A 19,768-nucleotide genomic window follows, 5' to 3' on the forward strand; every position below is an offset into this window, starting at 1 on the left:
ATCACTTTCTCAACCAGTCGTGCTAGTTCATTACTTTATAGATGCCCACATTACCCATGCAGGCTGTGGAGGCCAGGAAACTAAAGCACAGGTCCATTCTGGGTAGCCCAAATGAGGGACTGCAGAGGACATTAGTGAATTGTGGCTATCATGGTACCAATACCATTCTTAAATTTGGCAAATTTCACCATTGAAGCTGGAAAAGTCAGTCAGTCACTTTTCTGGCTTCTCTTTAACCTAGATCTAGGCACATAAGCTAGGCTTATAGGTGGGCAAATCCATAGGAACTTTTAAACCCAGGCTTGGAATGCAACATGCAGGGATTGGGAGGAACTCTTTCAGGCAGTACTGCAGCAACTGCAGCAAGACCAGGCAACGTGGCTGAGGTGCAGGCCCAAGCCCCCAGTGGCACATGTGTTTTCAGGGTAAGCACAAGGCTCTAGTGTTTGCTCCTGTAGACACCATCTCGACTCCTTTATGTCATTTTGGGTATTGTATACAGATGTTTAAACTTGAATCTGATTCTCTTGCTTTCTGAGTGACTCTTTGGGACAGTTTATGGAATGATAACTCAGAGAGCATAATGTCTGTAGTCTGCAACTAAGATCCCTGACTGTTTCAGTGGACCAGACTGAGACACTTGAGAGGACTATGCCTCTTGCCACAGAAACTATAGCGCATGGGCTATGCCTCTTGCCACGGAAACTATAGCGCATAGCCTGGTGCCTTGAAGGCAGAAAGTGCTCGGTAAATGCTGGTGATATGGATAAATGAAGAAATGTTGAATCTGAGATAGATACATTTTCCTTTAAAATATATTTGCTTTGAAGTGATTGGATCCAATTAATTAAAATATTAACTAAAATATTCGAGCAAAATAGCATTAAGACCAATATGTGTGCTCTTAGTCATCAATACTAGTGAAAACTAAATAATAAAAACTAAAATAATTTTAAAGAATAAACAATTATTTTTCTAAATCATTTGTCATGTTACTCCTTTATGTAGATGACAGGGAATACTGCCATTTGATCTAAGATAGATACTAAGAAAATTTGGTATTTATTTGTCATTGATTTTGTTTTTCCTCCCTGGTGCTAAGGTATTTGTCATAGTTCCTTTCATCATGCTCTCAGATCCCTGGCATTTCCTGCTGCAAACTAGAAGTTTTTACTAATTATCCAGAATCTAACCCCAAACCAACTAAAGAACCATAATTCAGCCCAAACTGTATAGTGCAATACTTAACTGCCCATCTGTGTCTATGCAGGTACCTCTCTTTTCCTTTCTTCTTTTCCTAATAAACCTGTCCTTTTAAAATTCAGTCTTTGCCTGGTTGAGTGTATCCAAATGTCTTCAGCTCCTTACTAAATTGGCCATGAGCTGCTGGAAGCGGAGCTCTCCTGAATTTTTTCTCAGAGGTAACCCAAGGATGCAGCTCACTGAACCCCAATATCTCATCAAACTCCATCACTTCAACCTGATTTCTGATATTTTTAATGGTAATATTACTTTTTTTTTTAAGATTTATTTATTCATACAGAACTGGGGTACAGGCCAGAGATGCGGAGGGTGAGAGGATTCACCAGGAACAGAGTGGGGAGCAGAACAGGCAGATGGACGAAGTACACTGCTGAGGGGAGCAGCGGGCGGGTCAGGAGAGGTCTGCCTCGCCATGTGGATCTCCTCCGGGGCAGGCAGGCGGGGGTCGAACTCATGCGGAATTGGCTTAAGCTTCTTAGTGCAGTGCTTTAACCGCTGCGCCACCAGGGAGGGCCCGGTAATATTACTTTTTAAAAAAAAGAATTCTCAAAAAGAACACGATTAGATTACAGAGATTATAGGGTGCTTAGAATTGGTATTTATGTGCAGTGTCTAACTTTTGAATTAATTAGGCAGATTTGATCAAAGATATCAAATAACTCCAGAACTCTCCCCTTAGTATTCCAACCCGGAAAATGTGGAGGGCCATTACAAAAGGATACAAATGTCAATTCTATGCAAAAGAAAGGGGGAAAGTATAGAAGCCAAGGTTAAAATAGAGAATGGGAGTAATTGGGCCACAGCATCAACTCTGACCTGCCTTTATGCATCATAGCCACCAGCAAATGCCTGTATTTTCCTTTGTGTCACAAAAGAATCATCTTATTGTTTTAATTTTATCAGAAGACAAAAGGAAAGATTATACATAGTAGCAGGAAGCAGGACACTTCTCAAGCTTTTTTCTTTCCCTTCACAAAGAATAAAGTGATGTAAAATAGAAAATTAATATGTGATATGTATAATACAATGTATTCATTTTGGGTTTGGATTTAAAAAAATCAACAGATACCACTTTGTTCCAAACAGCCTAGGTTGAAAGGTGCTACAGTTAAGCAATTTCTCAGGCCTCATTCTACATGTAAATGTCTTAGATTGCTATCCATTTTGAAAAATAGAGAAATGAAAAAAGGAAAGGGCTTACTGTCTTCTCACATGGCTGACAGTCAATTTTCTACTATGCTTTTCACTTTAAAATGTTCTTATTGAGCCAGTTTCCAATGCATTAACTTGGGAGAGCTATTACATGTGAACATGTTCCACACTGGCAAACTGCATTTTGGAGTCACCAAGGGTCCCTTGATGCTTTACTATCAGCTGACTAAATTAGTCTCCACTTCTATAGTTTCACAATTGATTGATGGATACATTACCTAAGCCTTCTGAACTCTAGGAATTGTCATAGACTCTGAGGAATAGCATAGGGTTCATATAAAGGGTGAAAGGGACCCAAGGGTCCCCATAAGTGGTACTCATACTGCAGATATCTTCCTGGACTTTGGTTGGTTCCTCAGGTATGAAGAAAACCCATGAAAGTGAGTGTTTTGAAATTTTTTCTAAAGATCCAAAATGACACGGAAAATGCTTTCACTCTGTCTGAAGAGTGGTAAATGAGGCAAACCACCCCCCCCATCCCAAAGCAGCTGTTTACTATCTGAGTGCCAGACAAATTAACTCTAGAGAACAAACCCATCTAGTCAGCATGGGGGAGCTATCCCCTACTCTACCAGAAGCTGTCATTGCGCCATGCAGCTCCCCTAGCATCCCTTGTAACTATTCTATGCACCCAATCCCCAACTTTTATGGGCTGTTTCAAATGGTTTCCACTTGCACCTGTCTCCAGAGGACTGGCCTTGTGCAGCAGGAGCAGATTTGTGGGCAGACGCAGAGACTCAGAAGAGCCCAGTAGTTTACTCTGCCAACACTTGCCCCTGGGAGAGGCTGATATCCAGAAAAATTCCAGTAAGGGACTAGGAAAGTCTGACCTATTTGTATGGGAAGAAGGCAAACTTGAAATACAATTTGCACTCCTGAGTGCCCTCTGCAGCTAAGGCTTGAACCCTGTTTGGCTTTTTCCTCTTCTCTATACTGCTGCTATGCCTTTGCCAGTTTTGTTTAAAGATTTATTGATTTATGCACAAAGAACTGGAGTACAGGCCAGAGGTGCAGGGGTGGTGAGAGGCTTCACCAGAGACAGAGTGGGGAGGCAGATCAATGAAGTACACTGCTGAGGGGAGCAAATGGGCGGGTCAGGAGAGGTCTGCCACACCATGTGGATCACCTCCAGGGCGGAGATCGAACTCATGATGAAGTGGCTTTAGCTTCTTAGTCCTGCATTTTAACCCACTATGCCACCAGGGAGGGCCTGCCTTTGCCAGTTTTTATGAGAAAACTTCAGGTTTTTATTTAGCTGGGGGTTTTTTGTTTGTTGGATTTAGAAAATATGTTTGTTAATGGGCAGAATGAAGGGCACCTATGTACTGTAAGTGGGTTCTGCCATCCACCACATAAAGACAAAACATAGTCTTAGTGCATCAAACCTTCAATAGAAAAGAATTTTAATACCACTAGTGTGTAACAGAGAGAAGAAAAGAATATAATTTAAAATTTTTTTGATTGAACACCCAGAAGGACCCATCCCCTTGTGGGTAGGTCCCCAACCAAACAGGCTTGCCCCAAAGCAGGGCCCCTGAGGCCTGAAAGCCTGCCACAGCCTAAGGCACCTTGGCTGGGACCCAAAGGAAAGGGGCAGTGGGGCCAGGCAAGTCTGGGAGGAAAAGAGCAAACTCAAAACACAAGTCAAGATAAAGGCTGCCATTGTCAGTCTCCCCACAGGTCTCCACCCACAATTCTGTCTCTTTCAAGTGCCTCCTCTCATGTCCCCCAAGTCCCTGGTACCAGTCCAAGGCCAAGAAGCAGTGCAGCTTCTCCACATACCTCTCTGCTCCATGTGCTTCCTGCAGGTTTCATCAGCTTTCCTCTCTGTGCCTCCTTTTCCTCCTTTATCAAGTTACTCTCCCAGTAACTGTATAGTCTCCTTCAACTTCTCACCTTGCCACTCAGCTCCATCTTTCTTGGGGGTGGGGGGGTGGGGGGCTCTCGGAGGGGACCTGGGACCTCCCCTTTCTGTGGAGATCACACTGTTACCAATACAGGCCTCTTCAGATGTGCGGCACCTGCCTCACCAACCACCATCCATTAGACCCTCCCCCACATCACTTCCTAGTCTCCAACATCCCCTTCTGGTAGTCTTAATTCAGCAATCAGATTTCAAGTGTTTGTTTTGCTTTGGTTTTCTCTGTTCCTTAGCTTTACCTATTTATATTACACATTTGAGAAAAAATACCTGGTATTTGACTTTTTCCTTCTGACTTACTTCATTTAGCATAATCCCCTCCAGTTCCATCCATGTCGTTGCAAATGGCAAGATTTCTCACTTACAGCTGAGTAATATTCCAGCTATAATTATATAGTAGCATTCTAGAGTGTATGTGTGTGTATATGTGTGTATGTATATACATATATGTATATATATATATGTGTGTGTATGTGTATGTGTATGTGTGTGTATATATGTGTGTATATATATATATATATGTATGTATGTGTTTATGTATGCATATGAGTATATATGGATGGAGGAAATCGGGGGAGAATGCTTGAAATTCCCCTATTTTCCTCCATCCACATATAGATATATATCCCAGTGGGGGTACTACTGTAATGCACACACACACACAAACACACTCACACAATATGTAAATATACATGCCACATCTTTTTTTATCTACTTATCTGTCCATTGACACTTAGGTTGTTTCCATGATGGCTATTGTAAATAGCACTACAATGAACACAGGAGGGTATATAGTCCTTCAAATTAATTTTTCACATTCGCTGGATAAATGCCAAGGAGTGGAATTACTGAATCATACATTATATCTATTTTTGACATAAATCACTTGCTTGGGAATCCTTGTCAATGAGGCTTGTTTTGGGATCTGATATCTGATTAAGAAGTCAAAATTTGCTGCTGCCTTTGGAGATGAAGATGGAGAAGTTCTTTATCCCTAAAAAGCAGGAAGAACAGTATATATGGCTGGACTAAAAATTTATACAAGGAGAAATGTCCCTTTTCAATTCATCTCTATACTTCCTGCTAGTCAGCTTTTTAATAACAAACTTTCCCCTCTTAAAACTCATCATTAAATATTTTTTTCCGGCCCTCCCTGGTGGCGCAATGGGTTAAAGTACAGCACTGAGAAGCTAAAGCCATTTCCACATGAGTTCAATTCCTGCCTGCCCTGGAGGTGACCACATGGCGTGGCAGACCTCTCCTGACCTGCCCGCTGCTCCCCTCAGCAGTGTACTTCATAGATCTGCCTGTTCTGCTCCCCACTCTGTCTCTGGTGAAGCCTCTCGCTGCCCCTGAACCTCTGGCCTGTACCCCAGTTCTGTATGAACAAATAAATAAATCTTAAAATAAATAAATAAATAAAAATAAATATTTTTTCCTCAAAAAACATCAGATACAAAATTCTAAGCACATTATCTCAGATTTAAAAATGTGACAAACTAATACCATCTCTCTAGAGGAGAGAATTTTCTCTAGCCATTGCCCTTAATGCCATGTGGGCAAGAGTTTGCTCTTCAGCCAAGGACATAGGCAAATTAAATCTTTCTAGATTTTTGTGCTACACATAATTCAGAGTGAATGTTTTTTTAACACCTAATGTTAATTTAAAAGCACACATTTATTATTGCTTAATCCTTGACCTGGCTTGAAAGCACCTACTTAATCTGGCCTGGCCCCAAGCTGCATTTCAAGCATTTCCCTATTTTCCTCCATCCACATAATTAGTTAGTTCTTCATGGGAAAGGTTAATTCTTTGAATTACTTGAATATACTACATTAATTATCATCTCAGGCTTTACTCTGCTGTTCTTTGAAATGCCCTTTATCACCTTTTACCTTTTACATCTCACCATATTTCAATACCCAGCTCAAATTCCACATTCCCTGTTCCTTTATCCTATCTTTTCAGGCAGTTTACTACAGTTTACTAATTTGTTTCTCTGTTTTGAGCATACCTTCAACATAGCACTCAAAATATTACCTTTAAATACAAATCCATACATTTTTGGCAAAAGGTGTCTGTTTCCATGTTTTTCCTTTCCATTGTGGTGCCTGACACACTCCTGCATCTCCCTAAATGTGGACTTTGCAATGAATTTGAATAAATTTAGATTAATAAGGTGGAGCAAAATTAAAAAAGCTCTTGGATGGCAAACTAACTTGAATTGTAACCTAAATGTAGGGTGGAACAATTGGAATTCTTTGATTAAGGGAATGAAATCATGTGACTATCTGGCATGATAGTAAAACCATTACTGTTTTCTCCCTGCCGTCATCTTCTCCCAGTGCCCAACCAGATTGTGCAGTGTTTGTAGCACCAACCACCAGGGAAGAGATTTCCCAGACTTATCAATGCAGTTGTGCTAAATTTATGCATTATTATTTCATTCAATCACCAATAGATTGGTTTACATGAGAGATTTAGAAGCTAAAGGCACCAATGACAACTATGCAACTTTTGGCAAGTAAGTTTTATTAATGAAATAAGAATTAACTGATCTCACACAATTGCAAAGAATAGTGCTCTGGCATCACTCACATGTGGAATATAAACTAATTAATAGTCAGATAAAGACAAATTAAAATTCTTACCCTTAATAACTGACTGCAGAATTCAGACAGCAGGAGGGGCAGGGATGGGAGTGGTGAGAACAAAGCGGGGACGGGAGCACAATGGTCTATAGTGGTGCAATCTGTATGAATTTGTGGTAGTTGCACTGTGGTAGTAACACCTGATGGGGGTACCTCAATATTACCTCAGTTAAAAAATCATTAATTTAGAAAAATAGGGCTCTACCTCAGATATCAAGTGCTTTCTCTTATAGTTATAGCTTCTTTTATCAGGGAGGATTTCCTCAGGACAACCCTTTCAAAATACGCCAACTGTTGTGTCAAACATTGGTCAAAAGGGGTGGTTAAGAGGACAGGGGGATCCCAAAGTGAGAGGCTAGTCTTCTAGTGGGGAATGAGTCTGAACTCAAATCTAATGTCTCTTTGATACATTATGGACTTACTGGATTTGTCTTAGCTATAAGCATAACCTCAAATTCCTGGCTAGTTGTTTTTTGTTTTTTGCTTTTTTCTCTTTTTAATAGCTTATTTTTCCATCATTTTGTGCATTTTTCCATCTCAGTTGTAATCCCCTTGGGCTTCCCATCACCAAATCACCCATGTGCCATCACCATAGTCTAGTGCATTTCCCTTCCCCCACCCTTTTTGATCCCATTTTCCCATTCCACCCCCACAAAATGTCTCTGGTATATAACTGTTCTTTTTTTTTTTTTTTCTTGTCTCATCCGTTATACTCCTGCTATGAGTGAAACCATGCGATATTTTTCCTTTTCTTTCTGGCTTATCTCACTAAGCATGATCTTTTCCAGCTCCATCCATGTTGCTGCAAAAGGCATGTGTTTATTTATTTATTTATTTATTGGCTGCTGAGTAATATTCCATTGTTTATATGTACCACATCTTTTTAACCCAGCCATCCACTTTTGGGCATTTGGGCTGCTTCCATGTCTTTCCAGTTGTAAATAATGCAGCAATAAACATGGGGGGACAGGTATCTTTTTGAATCAGTGTTTTTTTGTCTTTTGGGTAGATACCTAGGAGTGGTCATAGGGAAGCTCCATGTTTAGCAGTTTGAGGAACCTCCAAACAGTTTTCCATAGTGGTTGTACTAGTTTGCATTCCCACCTCCCTGGCTAGTTTTAACTCCCTTTCTATACTGCTGTGTGGACCTGAGCAAGGTCATCAGGTTCTCCTAGGCAGAAACTTCCTTTTGTTTGTTTTAATAATGCTTTGCTTTATAGACCTTTGCAGCTGCTGTATTTTTCTTTTTTCAATTTTTTTATAAATTTATTTTTAGTTGAGATAACATTCGGGCTCTACCCATCAGGTCTCACCACTGTAGTGCACCCACTGCCAAATCACCCAATGTCTACCTAAAAGAATTCAAATTACTAATTCAAAAGGAATTACCCCCTCTTGTTTATTGCAGCACTGCTTCAACTTCCCTTTGTCCCTTAGCTAATAGCCAGATATCTGTGGCCACCACAGATTCAAATGTATGACTTTTCAAGACACAGTTGAATCTTGTCAATTTTGATTACAGAAACTAATTCTACAGAGCATAGCTAGAATTTGAACCATATTCTAAATAACATGGACCAGAAGTCTGACCTGAAGTTTATGGTTCTTAGCTACTCTCACATTAAGAAGGAAGTTCTAGCATGCCCCAAGCTTCTGACTTCCTCTGTCGTTTTTTCCATAAATTCTCCATATATCTTTCCTAAAGCTCTTGGTTCTTGAGAAAACAAAGTTCTTTTTATGGTTCCTGAGTACCAAAGGCTTCTCTTTATTTTAGTTAAAAGTTGTTGCCTTTAAAGATCCAGTAATTTGGAAAACTGATGCTACCTACTAATAATTATAGAATTTACTGTGATCAAGGAGATCCATGCCTGAAGTTGCTTCAGCTCCTCTTCGGCAGCCCCTCCTACACACAGGCCTCATGGTCATCATTGCTACCTGGGTCAGTTCCACCTCCTAGATGGTCCCTGGATGGGATTTTCAATTTCTTGTTGAATGACATGGCAGAACCCATCAATAAATTACCCACCTGACATTAATTTTCACATCTCTCTCTCTTTCTCTCTTTTACACACACTCACACACACAAATATCAACAATATTAGCAAGCTCTTTGGATAGCATATTTTCCCCATCCTATCATAACCATAGAGCAATATTCATAATATTTTATGGAATAAAAATGAGAAATGTAAATTCAGAATCCACAGTGTTTGGGGATGGGCATATATGGAATAGTTGCATTATAATATATATCCAGTATTTCAGCAAAAAATTAATTATTCGATATTTCTGTGTCTATCTCCAGAGCCCTTCACCTTTACTTCCTACCAGTACATCTTCTGCCTGCATACAGTAGCTTTTAAAGCTCCACCATTACAGCCCTGTGCACCTTCCTTCTTTCTTGCCCTCTCTATCAAACTCCACCTCTTACTCATATATTTCTTTCTGCAAATATGCATTCTAAAACCCTCTTTTATTTTATTTTTTAAAGATTTATTTATAATTTATGCATACAAGAACTGGGGTACATGCCAGATATATTGGGGGAGGTGACAGGATTCACCAGAGTTCACCAAAGTCAGAGTGGAGAGCAGACCAGGCAGATTGAATGAAATACACGGTGGAGGGAAGCAGTGAGCAGAATAGAAGAGGTCTGCTACATCATATGGGTCACCTCCCTGGCAAGGGATCAAACTCATGCTGCAGTGGCTGTGGACAGCCTCACAGTGCTGTACTTTAACCAGTTGTGCCACCAGAGAGTGCCCCCAAACCCTCTTTTAATAGAATCTTTAAGTTTGCAAATGATCCTCCAGTTACTAGGAGCTACCTGCCTAAGGGGGAGAAAAAAGGAATTGTAAATAACATAAATATCACATTTATTGTGTTAAAATTATTGATTTCCAGTCGCCAAAAGGTAAGCGGATGAGATTATAATCTACATAGGCAGATAAATAATAATTAAGGTAACTTGATTCAGAAAGTTGATATCAACAATATTTTTCTCATACTGTCTATTTTCCCAATTTGTCTTTGTTATTTCCACCTAGAATTATCTTTCTATCCATGAATGGAAATAAACCTAAATCTCAATTTAGCCACTTCTCTCCATCTACTCTCCTGATCAGTTCCCATTACTAACAGTTCCATTTTACTGATTGGCCTTGACAGTTGAAAACAATCTTTGGTTCACTTCGACTCTTCATTTTCTATACCTGCTTTTTCTCTGATCAATTCTTTTTCCTAAATGACTCTAAATATGAAGTCCTTTCCATTTTCACTGTGCTGGACTATTCCAAATCTTTAGCAACTTTTCCTGACAGTTATCAGTGTAAACTCTACTAACAAGGCCACCACCCTCCATTCTAATTCTTCCTGCCCATCCATTGACAGTAAATCTTTCTCAAAGATTCACTTTCTGGAGCTCCCTGGTGGTGCAAGGGTTTAACTCACAACAGTATGAAGCTATCAGCAGCCACTGCAGCATGAATTCAATCCCAGGTCAAGGAGTGATCCATATGGAGCAGCAGATCTCTCCCGTCTTGTCCTCTGCTCCCCTCAGCAGTTTATTTCAGATGATCTGCCTGTTCTGCTCCCCACTCCATCTCCAATGACCCTCTCAAACCCCCCACACCTCTGACCTGCACCCCAGTTCTTATATGCATAAATAAATAAATCTTAAAGAAAAAGATTCCTTTCTCTCATGCCATTTTGCTATTCAGAATTCAAATTTGATTTCCCAGTGCCATTTGTTGAATCAGTAAGCATAATTATTATCATTAATTACTCTTCTTTGACTCTGATTCTAATAAGCAAGGAATGGGAGTGGAAGTGTATTCGAACTATCATGAACTCCTGAGATTCCATATTCTGCTCATGTAATTGACTCTCTAGTAGAAGTACTTAGCCAAAAGAAGGAAAAGAAAGGAATATGGGAAGGAGAAGTGCCAGGAAGAGACAGGGAGGAGAGTAAATGGAGTCATGGAAGGGAGGCAGGTTGGAGATGGTGGGGGCGAGGGGTGCTTCTGAAAGGGCAGAGCAGAGTATTAGATGAGAGAGGAAACTTACCTAAAGATAATATACAATTACTTTTTTCCAGATTGCTTTGTTTTCTTTCAACATCTGGGTTTCTCTTTTAGTATGAGGCCAATTTCTAATTAAAAAAAAATAGTTTAAGTCAAGAAAAAAATAAAAGTAAAACTCACTAAACTAAAGAAAAAAAAAACATGATTTGACTGGGTTTTTATGCTTTCCTGAAAGATATTAAAACAAGATAGCTTCCTATGACCGTTTTCCAATTTAGAAAGGGGATAGAGAAAAATATTTTGTGTTTTTTTTTTTTCATAAAAGTCAAGCATCCTGTATGTTTGAACCCTGCATTGCTTAGATGTGGTACTTAACATTTTTCTCTTTCATGATTTTTTTCCTCCTACCTTTGCTTATGTGTTGATTAGTCTGTCAAAGAGAATATTGAGATGGAGAAGTGGCATTTGAGGTGCCTTATTCACTCTGTATAAAGAAAGTAAACAACTTTAAAACTGGCAAGTGAGCTTTCTCAATTAATCTATGTTTCTGCATGGAAGTAGAAGCATAATTGAATGGAATTAATGATCATAGTATTCTCCATCCAAAAATATTTTGTTTTAAGAAAATAACAAGTAGAAGTTGGTACTTATTTTAATATGGAATTTGGTTCTGTAAGTCACCCTGCAGAAAATCCACTGGGAAGTAGACCCTAATGTGAAGGAGTTGAGTTAAGGTCTTTTAATTAAATTTAAAGATTTTCTTACCCATGGGAAAGGGCATAATTAGCTGTTTTCTAATGCATTTGACCTGAAGATGCTTGAATCAGCAGATAATTGAATGTATTAAAAGAAGTAGCAAGTTCTAATTATGAGACTTAGTTGTTAGAGTAGGGGGAAAAAAATCTACTCATGATTTATTCAGGAGAGTTCATACAAATGTAGAAGGGGGAAAGGCACAGTCAATTACCAACCATCTCAGACCCAAGACTGTATCTTCACAACGTGGCTCTTAAGAGGAGAGTGGGGAAGCTCAGGATGAGTTGATTTTGTTATTCCCAGGCAAGATCTCAATCTGAACAACAGATAAATTACCACTAAAAATAGACTGAAGTACTCACAGCAGTAGAATGTACCAGCTGGACTGATGCCTGCATCACAGATTAACTCTGATATATTGAGCTTTGGTATGTTGCTATGATGTTTCTGAGGGCACATATATCTAAATCTACATGCAAACAAGCTGTGCTCAGATGGAGTTCTACTGAATAAGTACATGGGTCATATGGTGCTTACACAAATTGGAATAAGGCATAATCTCCCTTTAAAAAGAAACAAGTCATATGTTTCAAATTACTTTATGATTGTTACTTAAATACTGATAGACACAAAAGCTACAAACATATATATATATTAAATATATATATTTAATATATATATATAAATATATATATATTCTAATGCTTATTAGTTTGGGCACAACTAAAAAAATACAAATGATGAACTAATAAAATTCAAATTAACAAAATCTAATGATTTTTGTGGTACTATTTTGCTGAACATGAATCTCCATTCAAATCCCAGATATGGTATTGACTATTCTGACAGGTTCTGTGATTTTATGTGCCAAAAGTATTGTGAATTATTTTTGAACTAATGCAAATGCCATGAAGACATTTGACTTTCATTTGTATTAATACATCAGGTATGGTACTAATTCAACTTTATTCTCTCTCATTGGCCCTGAATATTTAATGTAGTAACATAAACACAAATAAAACTAAAACAAAACAAAACAAAAAAACTCAGGTACTGACTATACTGTTTAGAATACTTTGTTGTTATGTTCTCTTAGCAAATATAGGATATACTATTTCACTCCTTTGAATCCATTCAAGCATTCATTCATTTAATAAATAGAGTTTGGTATGTAATAGCTACTGCACATGGTGGTGGTGATGGCAATGCTGAAAACTACAAAATCCTTTGTCAAAAAAATAAAACTATGGTTAACTATTCAGTGATGAATATCCAAACAGCTGTAATTTAAGGCTATGTACACTAAAACTATTAGAGAAATGCATGAATAAGATTAAGAAAAATTGAGTGTAGCAGAGTACCTCTTGTTGGAATAAGCAATACAGCTCAAATTTTAAAATAACTGCAGCACAATAATGATGGTGGTGGTATTTTGCAATGCTATTGAGTATCAAGTACCAGTCACTGGTTACTTACTATCTATCTTATTTCATTTTCCCAGAAACCTAATGGAATAGATGCTATTTTCACAACTTATAGGTAAAACAGTTGGTACCCAAAAGCACAGAGCTTGTAGTGATGGAATTAGGATTTTAACAGAGGCAAAATAGTTCCAAAATATATTCAAACTGTATTTCTACATAAGAGAGTTGCTATTTGAATTGGAAATGTTCTATGATTAACAAAATGAATTGACTACATAAAATATACTGGCTGATCTTGTATGCCAATTTATGTATTCAATAGATCACATAATATATGATCTGATTTTTAATAAATATATCCCATGTGAGCTCCCATGTATAGATCATGAATTATCATTAATTATATATATGTGTGTGTATGCATATATATTTATAAATTTAATAATAGTGTAATGGTTAATTATACATATCAACTTGACTAGGCCACAGGGTACCCAGATATTTGGACAAATATTTTGTGAATGTTTCTGTTGAAGTGTTTTTAGATAGAGTTAACATTTAATTCAGTAGATTTGAATAAAGCAGATTAACTTCCTAATGTGGGGAGACCTCATTCCATTGGTAGAAGATCTCAATAGAACCAAAATTTATACACCCTGACTAAGAAATAACTCCTCCTCTTTTCAAACTAGCTTTTTCCTGTTTTTTTGTATTTGAAATTGAAAGGTGTGCTTTTCTGGGATGATGCTTCTGTCCTTTAAAAGGGAACTAAACCATAGGTTGTCAACTTACATTGAAGATCCTGGAACTTAGCAACCTCCATAATTGTGTGAAAAAGTCCTTAGTAAAAAAATCCATTGTTAAATATATGAATATCCCATTTATATGCATGTAATATGCATCCCATTGGTTCTATTTGTCTGGGGAACACTGACTACAGATAATTAATGTTCATTCATCAGTTCTTATCTGCCAGTCATTCTTCCAAATATATTGTCTGCATCCACTAATTATCACAATCCAGTTAGATAAGTACTTTAAGTATCGCTATTTTACAGATAAAGAAACACAGGCAAAAAGAGTAGAGGGAAATTCCCCAAAATTATATAAACAGAAAGTGGTGGAGTCAGGATTGAAACCCAGGCAATCTGACATCAGACTGAATACAATATAATCTATACATAGGTAATAGAAAGGCAATTATTATGTGACTTCCCTCATCAAAGTCATTTAGAAAAGTACAAAATAAATTGACATAGAGAGGGAGATACAAATATAGATTGGCATTGAGGAAAATGGTAGGTATTTTTACCTATGATAATTATTTCAGAAATAGTGAAGGGAGGGGGTATACCTGTTTTAATTTTATATTGTTGTATTTTTACTTCAATGATAAATCACTGTTACTTCCAAAAAATTATACTTGTATTATTTCCCATTTTTATTCCCTTGTGACACTTTTAATTGGAACATATGAAAACTTCTTAAGAAAAACATTTTTCTACTACTACCTTTTTTTAGTATTCCATCTAAAATACAAGCAAAAATATGTTTTTTTTTTCTTGTTATTTTTTTTTTTCTGTGCTGCTAGAAATTGGGTTACTATAGAGAATTTGCCAGCACCTTTGAAGATTACTGAAGGTTACTCATTGGGGACCACATATAAGAACAGTTTCTGAGTAGACTTGGTAGGCTTTCTCATACAGTTGGGGATCTAAGTGATGTGGTTCTTGATAGTAAAAAATAAAAAAAATTTCTGGTGAAGAAGCAGAGTTAATGATTTCATGAGAAAGCAATATCAACAATAAGATAAACAGACTTGCATATGATGTTGGTGTTAGCACATAAAACATTAAAGTAACTATGACTCACACATTTAAAACAAGAAGACCAGAGTACACAAAATAAATGAAAACATCAAGAAGATCCTATAAAAATAATCACAATCCATATAAATCCATCTAAAAAGACTATCCTGGAACTTAGAAGATAAATACATATTTTATAAACATATTGAGCAGTAAAACCATATTGGGTAGATTGAATGGAAAATTGAAGACAGCAGAATTTAGTGAAATGGAAAATAATGGACAAGAAAAGAAACACCTGTGAACATCCCAAGGCTAAACAATTTATAGTTTGAATCCCAGATGGAGGGAAGCAAGGGAATAAGAAAGAAACAATATTTGAAGACACCATAGTTGAATATTTTCTAAAACTGATAAAAGACATCAACCCAGACAATTCCAATGAGGAAAAGTCAACTCAAAAGAGAGAAAACACAAAGAAAACCACATCTAGGCACATTCTAGTAACACTGCAGAATACCAGGGTTAAAAAATACTTATATCATCTTTCAACTAGTAACTTTAAGACTGGCAGCTGAATTCTCAACAGAACTGATGAAAGCCAAATGGAATAGAGTAACATTTTTAACTGCTAAAAGAGAATGACTGCCAACTTAAGATTGTATATGCAATAAAACTCTTTTAAAAATGAAAGCAAAATAAAACTGTTTTCAAATGAAAATCTGAGCAAGGTTTTTTACTAAAAAACACTAAAAAATCTAGAGGGGACTCAATTTGACAAGAAATAAGAACATTATTAATGGTTTATTTAAAGTAATAATAGTTATTAAAATATATAACATTTACATATTATAAAACACATAGAACTAAAACACTAAACAAAAATTACTAAAAAGGCATCAGGGAATAAAGAGAGCTTACAGATCCTGAGATGCAATCAATGTATTGTTTGAGATAAAAGTAATCAATTGTGGCCCTCCCTGGTGGCGCAGCGGGTTAAAGCACAGCACTGAGAATCTAAAGCCGCTTCCTCATGAGTTCGATTCCCGCCTGCCCCAGAGGTGACCACATGGCGTGGCAGACCTCTCCTAACCCGCCCGCTGCTCCCCTCAGCAGTGTATTTCGTTGATCTGCCTGTTCTGCACTCCACTCTGTCTCTGGTGAATTCTCTCACCCTCCACATCTCTGGCCTGTATCCCAGTTCTGTATGCACAAATAAAATCTTTAAAAAAAATAAAAAAAAAAAAGTAATCAATTGTATTAGATTTTACTAAGTCTAATAATATAAGATATATAACTATAAAATAAAAATATGTGTTAATGATAACATACCTACTAATATGTAAAACTAGCATGAAAATAAAAGGCGTAATGTGGGCTCTCCCTGGTGGTGCAGTGGATTAAAGCCCAGCACTGCAAGTGAACCAGCTGCTTCAGTGTGAGATTGAACCCCGCCCCAGAGGTGATCCACATGGCGCAGCAGACCTCTCCTGTCTCCCCTCTGCTCCCCTCAGCAGTGTACTTCATTGATCAACCTGTTCTGCTTCCTACTCTCTCTCTGGTGAATCATCTTACCACCTCTGTGCCTCTGGCCTACACCACAGTTCCATATGCATAAATAAATAAATCTTTAAAAAATAATAATAAAATAAATTTTAAAAAGATATAATGCTATAATAAGTCATTTCATAATTTTAATACAATCGAGAATGTATGAATTACAGTAGGCACATCAGATCACAATCAGATGCATATGGGGTCATAATTTATCACTTGTATGTTCAGTTATGCCTGGAAAGTATAAAATTTTTAAAAGATAAGGAAATCTCAGTATATATCATTTGAAGTTACCTCTAAAACATAAGTCACAATGAGATTTTATAATGCATTTAGCACTCTGGGAACAAAACCTCATCATTTCAACACAAAATTCACCTTTCACTATGCAGTTTCTAAATGTATATTCAAAGATTCATTAAAAAAAAAAAAAGACCCGGCCCTCCCTGGTGGCGCAGCGGGTTAAAGCACAGCACTAAGAAGCTTAAGCCACTTCCGCATGAGTTCGATTCCCGCCTGCCCCGGAGGAACGCCACATGGGGAGGCAGACCTCTCCTGACCTGCCCGCTGCTCCCCTCAGCAGCGTACTTCGTCAATCTGCCTGTTCTGCTCCGCTTTCTGTCTCTGGTGAATCCTCTCACCCTCCACATCTCTGGCCTATACCCAAGTTCTATATGAATAAATAAATAAAATATTTAAAAAAAAAGAAAATGGAATACTTTTAGCAGCACAGATCACAAATGCATAATGAAAATAATAAAAATTATTGAATTTCCATAAAGGGAATATGCCATGCTAAATATCAGGGAATTCTCAAATAGAAGGAAACTGAAGACGATCCTGAAATATGATTAAAAAACACACATTTCCTTTCTTGATAAAAATGTCCTATGAAGAAAAAATAAAAATACACCTTTCTATGCATCATTGGCTAGAAATGAAAATTGAAATGTAACACTAATAGTAAAGAGCTGAATTTGGATATTTAACAACTTCATCACAATGTTACTCTCTATGAGAAGGAAAACATAAGACAGGGTGAGTGACATGGAGCTGAAGATACCTGTGTAGTAAACAAAACTTGAAATGTGCTCTCCCTTTATACTCAGTCACAGTAGAAGATACAAGATGGGAAATATACATGGGTCTTTTCTTCCAAAAATAAAGAAGAAAACTGAATACATATTTGCATAGAAAAGTTATTAAGAAAAACATATAGAAGCCATGAAGTAGCCATCACAGCTATGTCTCCCCAGTTGGCTTTTATTTTAATAAAAAGTTGAGGGCTAATCATTTCACCCAACCTCAGAGGTAAAACCAGAATTACTTACAGCAGGGATTATTAATGTTGATGACTAATAAGAAAGTATATAATTACACTTATATCTCTTTTTTTTCTTAGTTTGTCCTAGAAGCATTATTACTAGACATTATTGACTGTTCATGGTTATACTCTGCTGCTTTTGTATGCTATTTTTGTTGTGTTTATAAAAATGATAAATCAGGAATAGGAGTTTAACAACACTTTCAGTTTTTAGAACATGAAGCTATTATATAGATATCATTATGCACCTGTTGAAACTATATGTATACTGAAGAGAGTTTAGGTAGTTCATGGAAAGGGAGAAAAATATTTTCATTTCTTGGAAAATTAACAATTCTGAGAACATATCAATGACCTTAATAATATAACATAAATTCTAGTTATGGCAGATTGCCAGTATGAATATATAAGTGAATGGGTGATTACCTGAGTTTCCTCTCTCATAGGACTGTGGGGGAAAATCCAGAAAGGGGGTGTATATTGCTGTTTTGAATTCTCTAGGGAACATATAACAATGCTAGCATAATTATGCAACGAGACTCGGAGTGACAACTGTGGAATAACTAGTGTTCCCATTTTCAACATTTGGCTGGTTTTTTTTTTTAAGATTTATTTATTTGTACATACAAGAGTTGGGGTACAGGCCAGAGGTGCCAGGGATGAGAGAGGATTCACCAGAGACAGAGTGGGGAGCAGAACAGACATATTGACAAAGTACACTGTGGAGGGGAGGAGTGGGCAGGTAAAGAGCAGTCTGCTGCACCATGTGGGTCACCTACCTGGTGGGGATTGAATTCGAGCAGCAGTGGCTGTGGATAGCTTCATAGTGCTGCACTTTAACACCTCGTGCTACCAGGGAGGGCTTCATCTAGCTGTCTTTAAACCTAGCTTTCTCTTGTACCAAATGTCTGCAAACCTCTACAAAAACATTTAACATATTTAAACACAGTAACTTTACAAATACTTGAATTTTAAACTTCAGATACACTTTGTAATTTCCCAGAAACAGTTTTCTGCCTGAAACAAATCCGTGGTGGCCAAATACAAAATTGTGTTCAGGTTTTGTTTTAGATAGATTTCATCTGAATTTTTAAGAAAACACTTTCATCATGGTTGACACAAAATAATTAATGAAATTTACACAAACAATATTCTCTTAGGCATTGCTAACCAATCGCCAAGGACAGCACACAAAATGTTTCTTAGAAATGCATGACAGCTCATCATTCTAAATTTGGTTACTCCCAGAGAGTCTAAAGGAACATTATCACAAGATATGGCTCAATGATTATGTAGCCCCAAGTAACTGAATAATTATATTATGATTTAACCCAATAAGATCACTGTCCTATAGCTGAATAATTATATTATGATATAACCCAATAAGATCACTCTCCTAATTCACTATATATTGTGCAGCTTTTCCTAGCTAAACAGAAGGTGTAAGGCCCATGGGTCAATATGCTTTTCTCAAAAGCATATTGTCCCAGACTTAGAAACCAAATTCCCCCAAAATCCATTCCTGAGACCTCGCTTGGTGGCACAAGGGACTAAGTCACAGTACTATGAAGCTGTCTGCAGCCTCTGCAGCAAGAGTTCCATTCAGGCCAAGGAGGTGACCCATATGGCGCAGCAGACTTCTATCTCGACAACTGCTCCCCTCAGCAGTGTATTTCAGTGGTTGTGCCTGCTCTGCTTCCTACTTTGTCTCTAGTGAATCCCTTTACCCCTCTCACCTCTGGCCTGTGTCCCAGTTTTATGTGCATAAAAAAAAAAAAAAAAAAAAGAAAAAAAAAAAAAAAAAAAAACACTCCTTATTGTAATAAAGT

Source organism: Condylura cristata, unplaced genomic scaffold, assembly GCF_000260355.1.
Source record: "Condylura cristata isolate star-nosed mole 26May11 unplaced genomic scaffold, ConCri1.0 scaffold00023, whole genome shotgun sequence".
Classification (NCBI taxonomy): Eukaryota; Metazoa; Chordata; class Mammalia; order Eulipotyphla; family Talpidae; genus Condylura; species Condylura cristata.